At 48.2% G+C, this 14,304-nt stretch overlaps 1 protein-coding gene across 1 annotated transcript in view; it reads right to left on the bottom strand.

Moving 5' to 3' along the window:
• The window catches only part of TAOK1 (TAO kinase 1), a 56,986-nt gene extending 45,869 nt beyond the window's left edge, over positions 1-11,117 (bottom strand). Inside the window, exon 1 of the mRNA XM_088138731.1 lies at positions 10,820-11,117. The gene's annotated coding sequence lies outside the window, so the exon portion shown is untranslated. The remainder of the gene's footprint in view (positions 1-10,819) is intronic.
• Between the last annotated feature and the right edge of the window lie 3,187 nt (positions 11,118-14,304).

The raw sequence follows: 14,304 nt of genomic DNA, 5'->3' as shown, positions 1-14,304 counted from the left end.
TCAATATACCATGGCTAACAAACATGGATCAGTAAGCATGATGTGTGAACTCATTCTGTTTGTGAGAAAGGGGCGGGGGGAGAATATCAGTTTAAACATTTCACCCTTATCAGGAACCTAAGAGGATTCCAAGCTAACAATCATTTACCTTACTATCTCAACAAGTTGTAATTGTTTCTAAATGGTCAGATAGAAAAGATATCTAAGGACATTACCTTCTTCCTGTGTGTGTGGGCCTACACATACATGTATGTATACAGACAGGTGGGATGGAAAGAACTGGAATGGACAACTACATTTTATGGGCTGCAAGGGCAGCAGATGGATATCTACAAGCTTTGGGTACATGGATGCAGCTAAATCAGGCCATAAACCTAGGATACCCTTAGCAAGTCGTACACTGGCAGCCTTTTTCTAGCTGTGGCTTCATATCAACACTGGCTGGGAATCTGACAGGGATTGCTAGAAGCTGAGTTAACCTCGGAGAGCAGCACCCAGGGAAGGAGTCTGTCCCAATGCAGTTTCATGCTTTGTGCAATCAGGAATATCTTGCTGGGCAGACCCAGGCATTCTGGGAGCAGAGTTCATTTCCAGAGAGGATTTGCCAGTTGTACCAAGCCTCAGCCTCGGCTTACAGGAACCAAGGACACGGTCAGGAACTTATCCAGTGCAACACTGTCCTGTGGCTATATATTATCCAAAAGGTTACATAAAATCCTCTATTTCCAGTAAAGTAATGCACTTTAAAAAGAAATAGGTGTGGTCTCTGAGCTCTCTGATGCTATGTATCAAAAGAACAGATTCTTTTCTGCCTAAGATCAGGAAATTAACTGACCTGAAAATTAAATGCAGCTAAGTCAACTCATAGCTTATCAAAAAAAGCAGTGAGTAAACAGGCAGGGCTCACAGCACACACCACAGGTCAGTGCATCTGGACCATTTTGGAATGAGGACCAGGGTGTGGAGTCTGGCATCATTCAGAAGGAAGCCATCTGCCAGCCCGCAGCTTCTTAGTACTTACGCAGATGCCTCCCATGCCAGACAAAAACTAAGTGTCTGAATTATGCCACCTAAACAATCAGGGTGGAACCAACATTTCCAAAGGTCACAAATCCCAGCCAATTAATACAACCCTCTCACTTGCATGTATACCAAGGGCACAAGGATGAATGAAAGCTCAGGCAGGTCCCCTCACTTAACCAGAGCAGGCTGGAGGCAAATGCCAAGGGACCTTCAACTAAGACATCGGCCCTACTGTACACTAAGATTCAAAGGGAATAGCACCAGGCAGCGTGAAATGGGGCTGGGTTTGAAACAGTCATGGGGCAAACAGCAAGGGTAGGAGCCAGCTTGGGCAATTCTTACCGAGAGAAACAGTATGCTCACAGGAGGCTGACTTTCTTACAACAGAAGACACACGGGGCCACAGGAGCTACTCGCTTCTCAGCACCACACCAAATTTTCTACAGATGCTTGGAAAGACTACAACAAGCAGCCCTACCAAGCATGTTTCTCCTGCAAATTAAAAGCTATGGCAACCCAATGGCTATATGCATGGCAGCATGTAATCCATCTTATGTCCTTCTTATATATAATATATAAGATACAGAAGGATCCATCCAAGATGTAATATACTCTAATATCTCTACATACATAAGAAATAACCCTCTGGTTAGTGCTGCCTGAGCAGGTCAACCTTACAGATGGAAATGGCCTGGAATTGAGGAGAAATCCACCACTCCCACTCTCTGGAAATGACTATCCAAGTAAGAATAAAACCACTGCAGAACAGCCCTGCCGACACCAGTTCTAACAACTGGCCCAGAACTGACAGAATCAAAAAACGCAAGAAAATCAGTTGTGTTCTCATGGTCTCTCTCTCTCTCTCTCTCTTTTAATGAAAGCAACCAGCAAGGGTAGCCAAGGTTACTTCGGTATCTTAGTCAGGCTTGAACCTCCAACTACGGGATCATTCACCACAGGTCTGACACTTTCCACAACCTGCAACAATTCCTTCTGGGGTGATGGCAGCTCTACTTCCTTTGAAGGCAAATGGGACCATCCCTTCATCCTAACCCTTGCCATGCCAGCTATAAGAGGCAAACTCTGTGCAGATAGGAAGTTGACCAAACCTTAACAAGTACCATAACTTCATCCTTGGAACACAGAACTGAAACTGATTCAAAAATGCAGGCCTAGAAAATGCCCTGGACACCTCTAGACATTGGCTATGCCAGCTGCAGCATTTAAGCTGGGACAGATATAGGGGATTTTGCCTTCAAGATACCTAGCAAAATTACAAGATTCCACCAAACCACGATCAGGGTCAGCTTTTAAACTTGTCAAAGCTCCATCGGATGACTGTCAGAGGATGCTTGGTAGAGAAAAATCAGCTTCTTTGTTATTATCACAGAATCAGCTTGATGATTAGCTCTTATTGTATCAGCTCTGAATTTTTCTAAATCAGTTGTGTCCTAGACATCTTTCATCTCTGAGGATGTCGCTCAAATATGTCAAACACATACCACCCAATCTCATCAACCATATTTAGCTTGAGGTAACTGAGATTCCCCTCTCCTAAACAGGGACCTGTAATGGAGACTACCGGCTCTTTCCTTTCTTGCATTGCCCAGTAATGCCTTTACTCCGAAGGAATGATCCAATTGCAGCAGGCCTCCTACTCTAAGATGGCAAAAGAAAATGGAGAACTGAAAACTGCAGTTCTACTATACACAGAGAGCTTTCAAAGGACACTGGGCACATCTGGTAATAACCAGATACTATACAGCAGCGTTTCTCAACTTCAACAACTTGAAGATGTGTGGACTTCAACTCCCAGAATTCCCTACCCCGCCATGCTGGCTGGGGAATTCTGGGAGTTGAAGTCCACACATCTTCAAGCTGCCGAGGTTGAGAAATGCTGCTGTATGGTATTTTCATAGCATTTATGGGAATGGTTCAATAAAAGTTATTATTCCAGTAAAAGTATCACCAAAATTTGGCTCTTGTTCCCTGGTGAAAAGCTCAGCTCTCCCTCTGACACCAAAAATAAAATCTAAGAATAGACTGTTATTTACATTTCCAGTATTTGTAAACATTTTCTCATCTAGAAAAGTACTACAACACTATACAGCGTAATTAAATCACAAGATGCTATGCAAACATTCATAATAAACACAGTGAAAAAATCCAGTATTTTGGAGGGTTCTGCTTCTGGTTCTCCCTTTCCCTACACACATTCTTTGCGATGAGGGGAATCTGGTCAGGGTCACTGGAAGGATAAAATGTTGTGTCAGCCAAACAACTACATCCAAAGTTTGGAAGAAACTGAAAATAATCTTTAAACTGCCAAGCTTTATCCAGCAAATTGCCGGGGATTAGAATCCACTTAAGTACATGCAAGAAACAGGATACCAACGTGCCCCGTATGCAGGGTACGCAAAAAGTACTGACAACAGTAGAAGCAGTAACCAATGCAGAGAGGCAGCACGTAACGCATTTGGGTAAAACAACCCAGAAAGCAGGATCGTGGCAAACGTTTGCAGGGTCTAAATAAAAAGGCAAGCCAATACTTGAATAAAAGAATATTCCTTTTTGTACAAGGAATTGTATACACTGGATTTTGCCCTATCACAATGATAGAGAATGTCCTGACCACCAGAAAAGAATATTAAGGCTAAATCCAAAGACCCACTTCCTTTAAAAAAAGTTGTCAAATTCAAGGTGATACACCAAGAGCCTCGCTAAAGTGTTAGATTTTTTTAAAAGCAATGTTTATGTAACTTGAGTATATATAGACTAAACTGTTGCTTATAACTGTGTGAACAAACGGGATAAAATACCTTATTCTTCGTGCCATGCTTTTATTCAACAAAACATATATTCCTGACCTTGAGAGTTGCCAAACCAGGGCCAGCTGAAAAAAGTTGTCACAATTTCAGAGTTTTAAAGAGTCCACTGTTTTTCATAATCTTTCTTAAAGAAAGACTATTGCAGCCTGCACTTCTGCAGGGAGTAATCTTTCATACAACTTAAAGCTGGGTTCCTTGACAATGTCCACCACATGTTTCAGATTGTCTTTTCACTTCATAATAGTCATATACACACGTGGATGCACTTACACGCTACACTCAATTATATCAGAGCATTTCACTTCAATCACAAAAGCAAGTCTAGGCAACTGACATATTAGGCTTAAAGTCACCACCACCAAATAATAAAAATATAGTACATAATGAAACCTAAGAACAATAATAGAACATAAATTAACTCCAATGATGGAGAGTGGATTATAACCCACCCACCCTGCTCCACAGCCAACAAGAAGAGCCAGGTCTTAAAGATTTGTCAAAGTACAGCAGAGTTGTGGCCGTATGAACTTCAGGGCAAACGGTATTCCCTACAGCAGGGGCAGCCACAGAGAAAGCCACCTGCTAGGTCCCACAAGATGACACTGCTTTACGGATGGGACGTGGAGAGGGCCAACTCTGCCAGATCTTACCAGCCAGGCAAGAACAACAGGAGAGAAGATGTCTCCTAGGTGTCCAGGACTAAGCCATGAACCCTGCATATTTATTTACTGAAGTTGTAAAGCTCTTCAGTCTAAACTTCTATATTACCCATAGTTTCTCACGGAAACCTGAATCTATTGGTATTTATTTTCATGCCTGTATCACAGCAAAAGTAGCATTAGAACAGACTGGACCATTTAGTATTATGTGGCTCAGCCCAGCTGGACTTTGGGGGGGAGGGGCTCACATATTCTTTACTTTCCACTTTAAAGGCAATCTAGCAGCCAATTATCATGAAACTCAACCCAGGGTATGGGGTATCTTAAGTATGTCGGTACACTGTCTATACTGCCTAGTTCGTGGACTACAGCATAGTACATTGGCTTAAAGATAGCCTGCCTACAGATTAGATCTCATAGCTTGCATAGAATAGTATAAATGTGTTCGGAAAAACTGGGCTTTGGCCAAAACCAACCGGTACTGCCCTTGCCATTAGCAAGGAATGCTGCATGTGGCAAAGGTAAAGAGAATGAATTCATGAACGAACTTAAGGAAAATAAATAAATTTGCTGTTGATCTGTGGAGCTAAGAGAAAGGGGAAAGATGGAACAGATCTGAATGAAGGTGGTCTGATCTTGAAAGGAGCTGAAGCATACATGCAGAGAAGTGAAGGTGTAAGTTTACTTAGGAATGTAAAGGTGAAAATTATGTATGGTGTCCTCTAGATTGATGTGAGCATAATACTAAAGTAGGAATCCACAGAGTGGTGATATGTTTCGCTCCAGTGAATGATGATAATGAAGAACCAGCAGTGAGTTTTGGGAAAAACTCTGCAACACTGAATAAATGAGATCCAAAGGAAAAATTATTCTTTTTGAATGGGTGAGAACAAGATGAAAATGTACATAAAAAGTGATTAGGCCACTGAGAGACCCAAAAATAAATGAGAATCCTGACTGATGAGTATCTGTTTGTTTCAAATATGTGTTTTAAGCATACATCTGTTCATACATACAAATGGCAAACAAATTAATCTAAATGCAAAAGCATGATTGAAAGTGAGAGAATTAATGGAGGATACAAGGGTGAAGAGAGGTTGTAAATGGGGGACAGACCACTGATAGTGTGAAGAATAAATCTTGAGAAAAATGACAAGACAGAAAAGGAAAAGCACAAGAGAAACTAGAGTGAAAGCAGAAGGACTGAAAGAAGAGAAAGTACATGTAAGGAAAGAGGTTGTGGAAGCAGCTTAGAAAAGAATGAATAGTTGTATTTGTTTAGCAAAATGTACAACTCACTTCATGGGAAGCATGGAAAGGGACAATTGATGGAATGACAAAGATGTGAGAAAAAATGCATATAAAGAAAATGTGAGAAAAAAATGTAAGACAATGAAAGAAAATAATGAGAGAAAGGTAGTTGCAAATGTCATAGTCAAAGATAGCACGGAATGGTTAAGAGTAAAAGACACAGAGAAAACGTGAAGAGATTTTGGTGGAAATAAAAACTGTTTTAGAAGTCAACAAAGAGGACTAAACAAGGAACTTCCAGCAGAGTGATCTGACTTGCCAAGGAGGGCAGGACTGGAACCAGTGGGTTCAATTACAGGGAAGCAGATTCAGTTTAGAGACAGGAGCTGTCAACCAGTACAACAGGCTGCCTCATAAAGCAGTACGTTCCCCTTCACTCAGGATCTTCAAACTGAGCAAGGGGTTGCACTAGGCCCCTTCCGTCTTATGGTTCTGTGATTTAAAATTAAAAATAATGAAATAATTACTTCAGTTCCATCCCAAATGCTAGGAGGTTTATTTTAAAGATTTTTAAGAGAGTGATGGTTATATGTCAAAGGGTGGAATTGAAACAAAGGCTATAAATGTTGGCATTCAAGAACATGTAAAGGAAGTCCTAAATGCTTTCAGAGTGTTGAAAAATGGTCATTGCTGCCAGTTATGTAGATGGCATAACTGAAGAAATATCAAAATATGGATGTGGTTTGCTTATGGACTAGATATGTGCCTTGTCTAATGTGTGCTCAAGATGGCATATGTGCCTGATGGCTGGAAGAATGTCCTTACCGGTCCCCTACGTAAAGGATCAAGGAAATAGTTGGGTATAAAGATGTATGTATGCCCAGCTTGTTATACAAAAGTAACACTGGTGGAAGCAAAGATAATTTGCAAGTAAGTATGAAGAGGTAGAGTGAACCTAGGGTGCAGTTTTATTTATATTGCATTTCCAAAAGCCTACTTCAGGCAACTTTTATATAACATATAAATTTGTTTAATAAATAAATAATAAACTTTGAAGTAATTCTAACCTCTCTCCCCAAACCCATGCTACTTATCTCACATATGAATTGCAAAAATGATATGAGAATGTATTTTAATGTAAAACTGGAATTTTGATTGTATAAGCTTACAACACAAACAACCCGCTAATAAGACTCAATTCTTTTTAATAAAATTGTGAATAAACTCATCATCCAGTGTTAATTTCTCCATTCATGGATAGTTACATATGGAGAACAACTGGTGTGTGTGAATGTGACTGAGTATTTAGTTCTGAAACACATCCACATTTGTAAAGATACTATATCTTTAGCGAGGAATGACAGCTTGGACTAATATGAAGTTGCAAAGAATTTAACTTGGAAGGACTGACCCAGTTATGCTCTTGTCCTTTCGGGCACCAGCAAGTAAACTTGCAAGTTGCAAGGAACTATTGAACATATGCAAAGGAACTATTCTGAAATCAGAAGCCCAGGCCCCTATGAGAAAGAAGGGGCCACAGTAGAACCAGTAGACACTCAGTTGCAAAATATGTAAAGCCTCTAACACACTGCACTGTGCCTGATTTTCTGGCTGTGCAAATACAAGATATACGTAAAAGTGTGCTATAGGTACTTGGTTTTTATTGTATTAATTTATTCATAGACCACTGACTTCCAAAGACTCCCATCATTTTATTTGTCCCACCCTAGCTAATTCCGGTATGGCCTTCTCAACTCTGAAAAACAGTTTGGTCTCCAAGGCCCTTCCAAAGATTGATCTCATTTGGAGATGGGACTCTTAATCCCCTTCTTCTGGCTGTTCTACCTAGAGTAGGGGGCCATTCAGGTATTAAGCTATAAAAGGCTTTAGGCATTATGACACTTAGCACTTTGAATTTTACTCAAAGCCCACTGAAAGCCAGTGCAATACTCACAACATCCGTGTTATGTGACACTGGTGGCTCTCACCCACCAGCCAGCCAGCCACTGCCTTAGGCATCAACTGCACCTTCCAAGTAGTCTTCAGAGGTACCCATGTGTAAAGCGCACTGCATTGCAGTAAATATTTGAAGCGAAGCGGGCATGGGTAACTTAGCCACAATACTCCAGGTGCACCAGTCAGAGCTGGACAAAGGCCCCTCTAGCCATGACCTCCATCTGTGGAACTAGCAGGAGCCGTGAGGATCCTCAAGTCCCAGGCAGTTCTGTACAAACAGCACCTCCACCTTGCAGGAACTCACTCTTAGCTTGTTTCTTCCCATACAGACCCCCAAAGCCTCCGGACATTGGGTCAGGACCGGACCTCCACTGATGCCCAGCTCTGAATGGGGTAGGGATGTATAATTGGGCATCTTAGCATATTGATGATATGGCACCCTGAACTGAATTGATCCTTGTCCAACAGCTTCACACAGATGCTGAATGCCAGGGGACAACCCCTGCAAAATAGCTTCTCTGGTTTCCAAACTTCACAGGTAGTCCAAAAGAATACTTGCATGTCCAACGTATCTTGCTGAAAGGTTTAAGCCCACCAGTATACATCAGCCAGTAATGGTCAAAAGAAGAGAACAAAGTGGCTTTGCAGGAACTTCTGTGCCTACCTGCCCACAACCCTTCCTAGCTTCCAGTGAATAGTCAGGTAGCCAATGGCAAATCCAAAGATAAGCAGAGAATGAAAGGTGCAGCTGTCCAGTAAATCTGGGCTTCGGGAAACGTTTCACTTAAACCTTCCAAAGTTGAAAGTCTCTACAGCTCAGATGGCATATGTCCTATCAACAGCATAAATACAATGAATAAAACATCCAACATGGGAAACATTGCCGAATTTAGCTAATGGTGAAGCCAAAGTCTGTGTGATTTAAGATCAGTTCAGGCTCTGGAAAGGCCACATATTCAAAGATGATCTCTTCTGATAAACGGAAGATAAATGCTTACTCCTTCCTCTAAACAGCACTGAAGGTCTAGTAGGGACAAGGAATTTGCACCTCTTCTGGTTTTGCTGCACTACAATTCCCAGCCAACCACAATACCAACAGCGAGAAACACTCAAAGTAGTTGTTCAGCAACATCTGGAGGGTCACAGGCTCCCCACTCAGACCTAAGTCCAAACCATGCTCCAATAAGGACAATGCACATAAGAATGTGACTTTAAATTTTACACAGTTCCTTGTACCACACCCCTCACTGAGAGGTCAACATATGCATTTGTAACCACTGACAATATTTTCTATCTGTTTTCCTTGGCATAACAATATTGACAGCCAGATTTCAAAAGATATTTGTCTTGGATATATTGAAACTGTATTCCGCTGTAAGCCACCAGCCATGACTGAAGGAAAGCCATAAAACATCATTTCAATACAGATCCCTGCAATCAGGCAGCTTTAAGGCCACTAGAAAAATGTTTTGGGCCCAACTTCATTCTACATTGCAACGAAGGAAGCAAAACTCCCGCACGCAAATGTACGCTATATGAAGCTAAGGGATCAAGAAGGTGTAGCGTCCTTTTTCTCACCAGGTCAAGAAAGCCACTGAAATTACATTTGCCTTTTCCGATCTTGCTGCAGGAGACAATCAGACCAACCTGAGGAGGGATGTGGAAAGCTTCCATGCCCCCGCCCCCCATCACAGGTCTCAGAGAAAAAAGATGTCAGACCATGCTATTGATTAAATGTAGAGGAAAGTGAGTAACCTTTCCATTACGAAGGAGGCTGCTCCCTCTTCTTTGCAAGTGTACAACACAGTCACACTTAATTTCCATGGCTGTTATGTGGAGAGACTCTGTGGACTTCTTCAGCACTGCAGAGAATAAGGAGGATGGGAAAGCAGTAGGTCTCTTCCCCCACCCTCAGGGTACTTTTTTCCTACAACAATGCTAACAGGCCCTTGGCAGCCCACAAAAACACAGGACTACCACTGATTACTGAGTGGCTGTGGTTTGTTTTTCTCGGTGGAACTCAGAAAGAAATAATGCCCCAACTGACCCAATGCACCAAGGGAAGCCTCATGCCTCCCACAATTGGGCCTTCCTCCCCAATTTGAGAACCAGGGGGAGGGTTGGTTTAACACCCCTGGAGAGTACCAGGTCAAGGAAACTTGCTATTTCAAGGGAAGGTCTCCAAGTCTCACAAAGGGGGAAAACAATGAATGTCTCACCATGGCTAGGCATTCCTGCCCCGTGCCCACCCTCCTAGTTGCAGATGCCCCATGGCTGCCCTCCCACCCTCACCGTTCCGATCTCAATGGAAGCAGTCCCAAATCAAGCGAGGGCACTTAAGCCACAATCGCCCAAATTGCTGTTCGCTGGTTTTTGAATCCAAGCCAGGATTAGCGTTTCAGCCTCGGCTCAGGTGAGTACTACAGACTGCTGGAGGAAGCAAAGACCACCCGCCAGTCACTCATTATCAGTCTCTCGAACCCAGACCCCAGGAAAATGCCCCCAGCCGAGAAACAGCGCAGACCTTACAAAAGGTTATAAGCCATCCAGGATATTTGCGCCCCTCCTCAACTTTTTTCTGTGATCCCTCTACAAGCACGCAGAAGACCATTCCCCAATCACGGGGGAGGGTGAGAAAAAGGGAGGCCCACTTCCGTCCCCACCCCGCAACCTCATTCCCATTATTTTTTAGGGAAGGAATCTTAACATGCGCCTCCCCCAGGTCAGCATCTCTTCCCCCCCAGAAGGCAACCGCCCACCCCCCAACGGGTTTTTGAAGCCCTGGACGGTAAAAGCCCCGGGCGGCCCCCTGGCCCGGGAGGAAGGCGCGCCCCCCAAGGCAGAAACCCCCCGCCCGGGCCGGCGGCCGACCCCCCCGCGATACGGCCCTACCGGACTTTAACGGGGGGCGTTTCCCCAACACCCCCGGGGGGAATCGATCGGGAAAGAGGCCACACCCCCGGGCTGTCGGGGAGGGGCGGGAGAGCCCCCTCCCCGCGCCTACTTGGGGGCGGCTCTCCCGCCAGAAGGGGGGCAGGGGCGTGCCCGGCCCCGCCCAGCCAGGCCCCTCCCCGCGCTCCGGCCCTGCCCGGGCCCACTCACCCGGCGGTCCTCCCGGCGCTGCCGCCGTCTGCAGAGCGAGCCCTGCAGGCCCCGAGGCCCGGCCCGGCCCGGCCCGCTCCCGCCCGGTGCGCTCCGGCGCGGGCGGGGCTGAGGAAGCCGGTCCCAGGCCAACGCTGGACGGGCGGGGTCGCGCTCCCCCTGCCGCCGCCGCCGCCCTCCGTCTCCCGAGCCGCCGCCGCCGCCGCCGCCGCCCGCCCTTCCTCCTCTGCCTCAGCAACCCCCCGCGCTTCCTCTCGCGAGACCTGGGCCAGGCTCGCGATCGTGAGCCCGCCCGCCTCCCTCCCTCACTCACTCAGCGGAGGGTATGGGAACGGACGGGCTGACTGAGGAAGTGACTGACAGGGGGCGGGCCGACGCAGCGAGCGTGCAGCGTCGGGGGCGAGGGTGGGGCTCCGGGCGACGGCGCTCCGCCCCTGGCCGCGCGCTCGCTCCACCCCGGGGGCAGGATTGGGAAGCGCGCGGCGTGTGTGCGCGCGCATGCGCTCTCGTCCCTCGAAGGGGCTGAGCGCGGCGAGCGGAGTTCGATGCCGGCGGGAGGAGCGGCAGGGCAGCGGGGCGTACCACGTAGAGCGAAAGGGGAGGGTGAAGAGAAGGCGGAACGTACCACGTCGCCGGGCTGAGGAAGAAGACGGAGAGCCGGGGAGGCGGAGAAGGCCGTGCCACGCGGGGGCCTCTTTTCCCGGGCTTCCTGCTCCGGAACTACGGTTCCCAAGACCCCCTCCGGCCGGGGATGACGGGAAGCGCAGTTCAGCGCGGCGAAGGGGCGGAGGGCGCCGGCGAAGCGGGTCCCGGGGGCCTGTCGCGGGTCTCTCGAGGGGCCCCCGGGGGGCCGAGGCGTGAGGAGGGCGGGGCGGGGGCGGGCGGCCGGAGCGGGCCCCCTTCGCCCCCTTTCCTGGCCTCGCCCGGCCGCCGCTTTCCCCTTTGCCGCGACGGGGGGCGCGGCCTGCCCGAGAAGCCGCCGCGGGCAGAGCCCCGAGCCCCGGGCGCCCGCGGTCCACGCCGGCGACGGGGCGCCAGCGCAGCTCCGGCCGCGCGGAGGAGCCCGGGCCCTTCGCCGCCTCTGCGCGCCTTCGGGGGCGCCGCTGGCGGCTCGCTTCGACCTGCAGGGCGCGCAGGGGACGCCGCCGCGGGCTGCGGAGACCCGGTTGAGGTCGCGGCTGGTCCCCCGGATAACGGGGCCCGAGCTTCGTCTGCCTCCCGGGCGCTGGAGGGGGCACCACCCGGAGAGGCGGCGAGCCCGAAACGTGCGGAGGGCGAGGGAGACGGCCCCGATGGGGGGCGCAGGTGCCCTCGCCCAGGCAAGGGGGCCGAACGAGTCTTAAGGCCGGGGAGCGTCCGGAAGGGGCTCGGGCAGACGCCTCCCTGGTGCGCAGGCGTATGGGGGGGGTCCAGCGGGTCAGACCCGCGAGATTCTGTCCTTAGAGCCCAACTCTAAAACGGGGGGGAGCTTCAGCCTTCCTGCGGGGCGGAGTCCTTGGTCCGCAGAATGCCACTCCTGCTCCTGGAAAGAAAGGTGGTGAATGAAGCAAACGGGCATCGGAAGACTTTGCGGAGATGGGCACCGCTCTGCCTGCCGCTTCCGCGCTTGTACAGCCAAGCTGAGGCGCGCTCTCAATTTCTCTGCAGCACTAGCGGATTTCCACTGACCTTGAAGCAATTAAGCAGCGTCTAACCTCGTCAGTCCTTGGAAAGGGGGCCATCGGGACATCCCCCCCGACTGCGAGGGGGAAGATAGCTCCGAAGAAGGCAAGGCAACCCCCTTCTCCTTGACTGCTTGGGAAGCCCGTGGCTGCGTTTGCCCGCGGCCACCAGCATTCAGTCTTGACCGAGGGAGCGTTGACCATTATTGTTATTGATTGATGATTGATTAGGAGCTGACATACCGCGTGCAACAGGGTGATCCAAATGGGAAAAGTGGGAACGGCTGCAGCGATGAGGGAAAACCCTCCGCACAAGCGGGGAATGGAAGACAGATGGGTGCTGAAAAAACAAGCGACTGAGGGTGAATCATGAGTCTGCTGAGCGAAAGAGCCCAACGCGGAAGAAGGAAAAAGGCACAGCTGGGAGGATTGATAGACCTGTGGTTGTGTGTGTGTGTGTGTGTGTGTGAGAGAGAGAGAGACAGACACAGAGTTATGTGTTACACCTCTACAACTCTGTCAAGGAGGGAGTCATTGGCCCCTTAAGCCAAAATCAAGGATGTCACGCTAGCTTGTGGGAACTCAGCCTCTGCTCCACTAGAGTGTCCACAGGGAAGTGAGAAAAGTCAAGATGGTGCCCAGAACAGTGCAATGGAAGCCCTGCCCATTTTTGCACATCATGCATAAAAAGGGTAGGGCTCTGTTCACCCTTACAGAAGCCCCTGACTTGAGGGACCGTTACCTTGAAACCTTTGGCCATCACCACCATGGTTGGCCATGCTGGTTGGGGCTTATGGGAACTGCAGTCCAACGTGTCAGGTTGAGGGTGGCTGCCTTCACCCACCAAGCCATGTGATCACCCCCAAAGTGTCCGTGGGGGTGTTTGAAAGCAGAATGAATACCCCATGGATCCTTCATGTTAAGAAAGTTGCTGTGCTAGTAATTCAATGCCAGGCTGGTAATAATTCTGTGCTTCCATTTATTCGACAAAGAGATTGGAATGCGCTCCTGTCGGTTGATGAACTGCATCTCCCAGCATACCCAGCTAAGAGGGGCAGGGGCAAGAGATTCGGGGAAGTGTGGTTCAGCAACAGATTGACCAGCTCCTTCCACCTGTTATTAATCAGTTATTTTTGAAAACTCGTCTTGGGGTAAGGTGGTAGTCCTCATGATCACCAAGGAAAGTGTGAACTGTGGCAGTAGAAGAAGGCAGCCTGGACAGATGAGCTCCACTGCCTAACATTTGGCCTGGAATGGGCTCAGCTGGGTGGGTCATCTGGACTCCCTGGACTCGGACACTCAACGAGAGCAACTGCAGTAGCTCATGCTACCATCCCAACCCTTTTGCTCCTGGGGTCTCACGTTCAGTCTCCCTGTAGGGGAGGAAATGCTCTAGGCCAGTGTTTGTCAAACATGGTAGCTTTAAGATGTGTGGACTCAAGCTCCCTGCTAGCTGGGGAATTGTGGGAGTTGAAGTCCACCCATCTTCAAGTGGCCAAGGTTGAGAAACACTGGGTTGGACGGACTTCCCGTCCACAGTGCTGAAAAATAATGTCGGAAAGCCATCATGGTTGAGCTTTCGTTCACTGTAGCAAAGATTTGCGCCAGTCTAATTTTGGATTTATACCCAGCTATTCTATAAGGAAGCATAACTCTAGCATTGTGCAAACAATTGATGGAATAACACACAGCTAATTATATACTGGAGGGGAGCAGACGGTAGCAAACTTTCCAAGAGCAAAGACCTCTGGTTTTGAAAACGGCCACTGGAACAAATCTGCAAGGAGCCACCAGTGACCTCCGTCAGCACAGCTGCCTTGGCAC

Source organism: Python bivittatus, unplaced genomic scaffold, assembly GCF_059951505.1.
Source record: "Python bivittatus isolate LINGU-HERP-01145 unplaced genomic scaffold, Pbiv_v1 ctg000240_np1212, whole genome shotgun sequence".
NCBI lineage: Eukaryota > Metazoa > Chordata > Lepidosauria > Squamata > Pythonidae > Python > Python bivittatus.
This window is presented reverse-complemented; position numbering and strand designations above follow the sequence as displayed.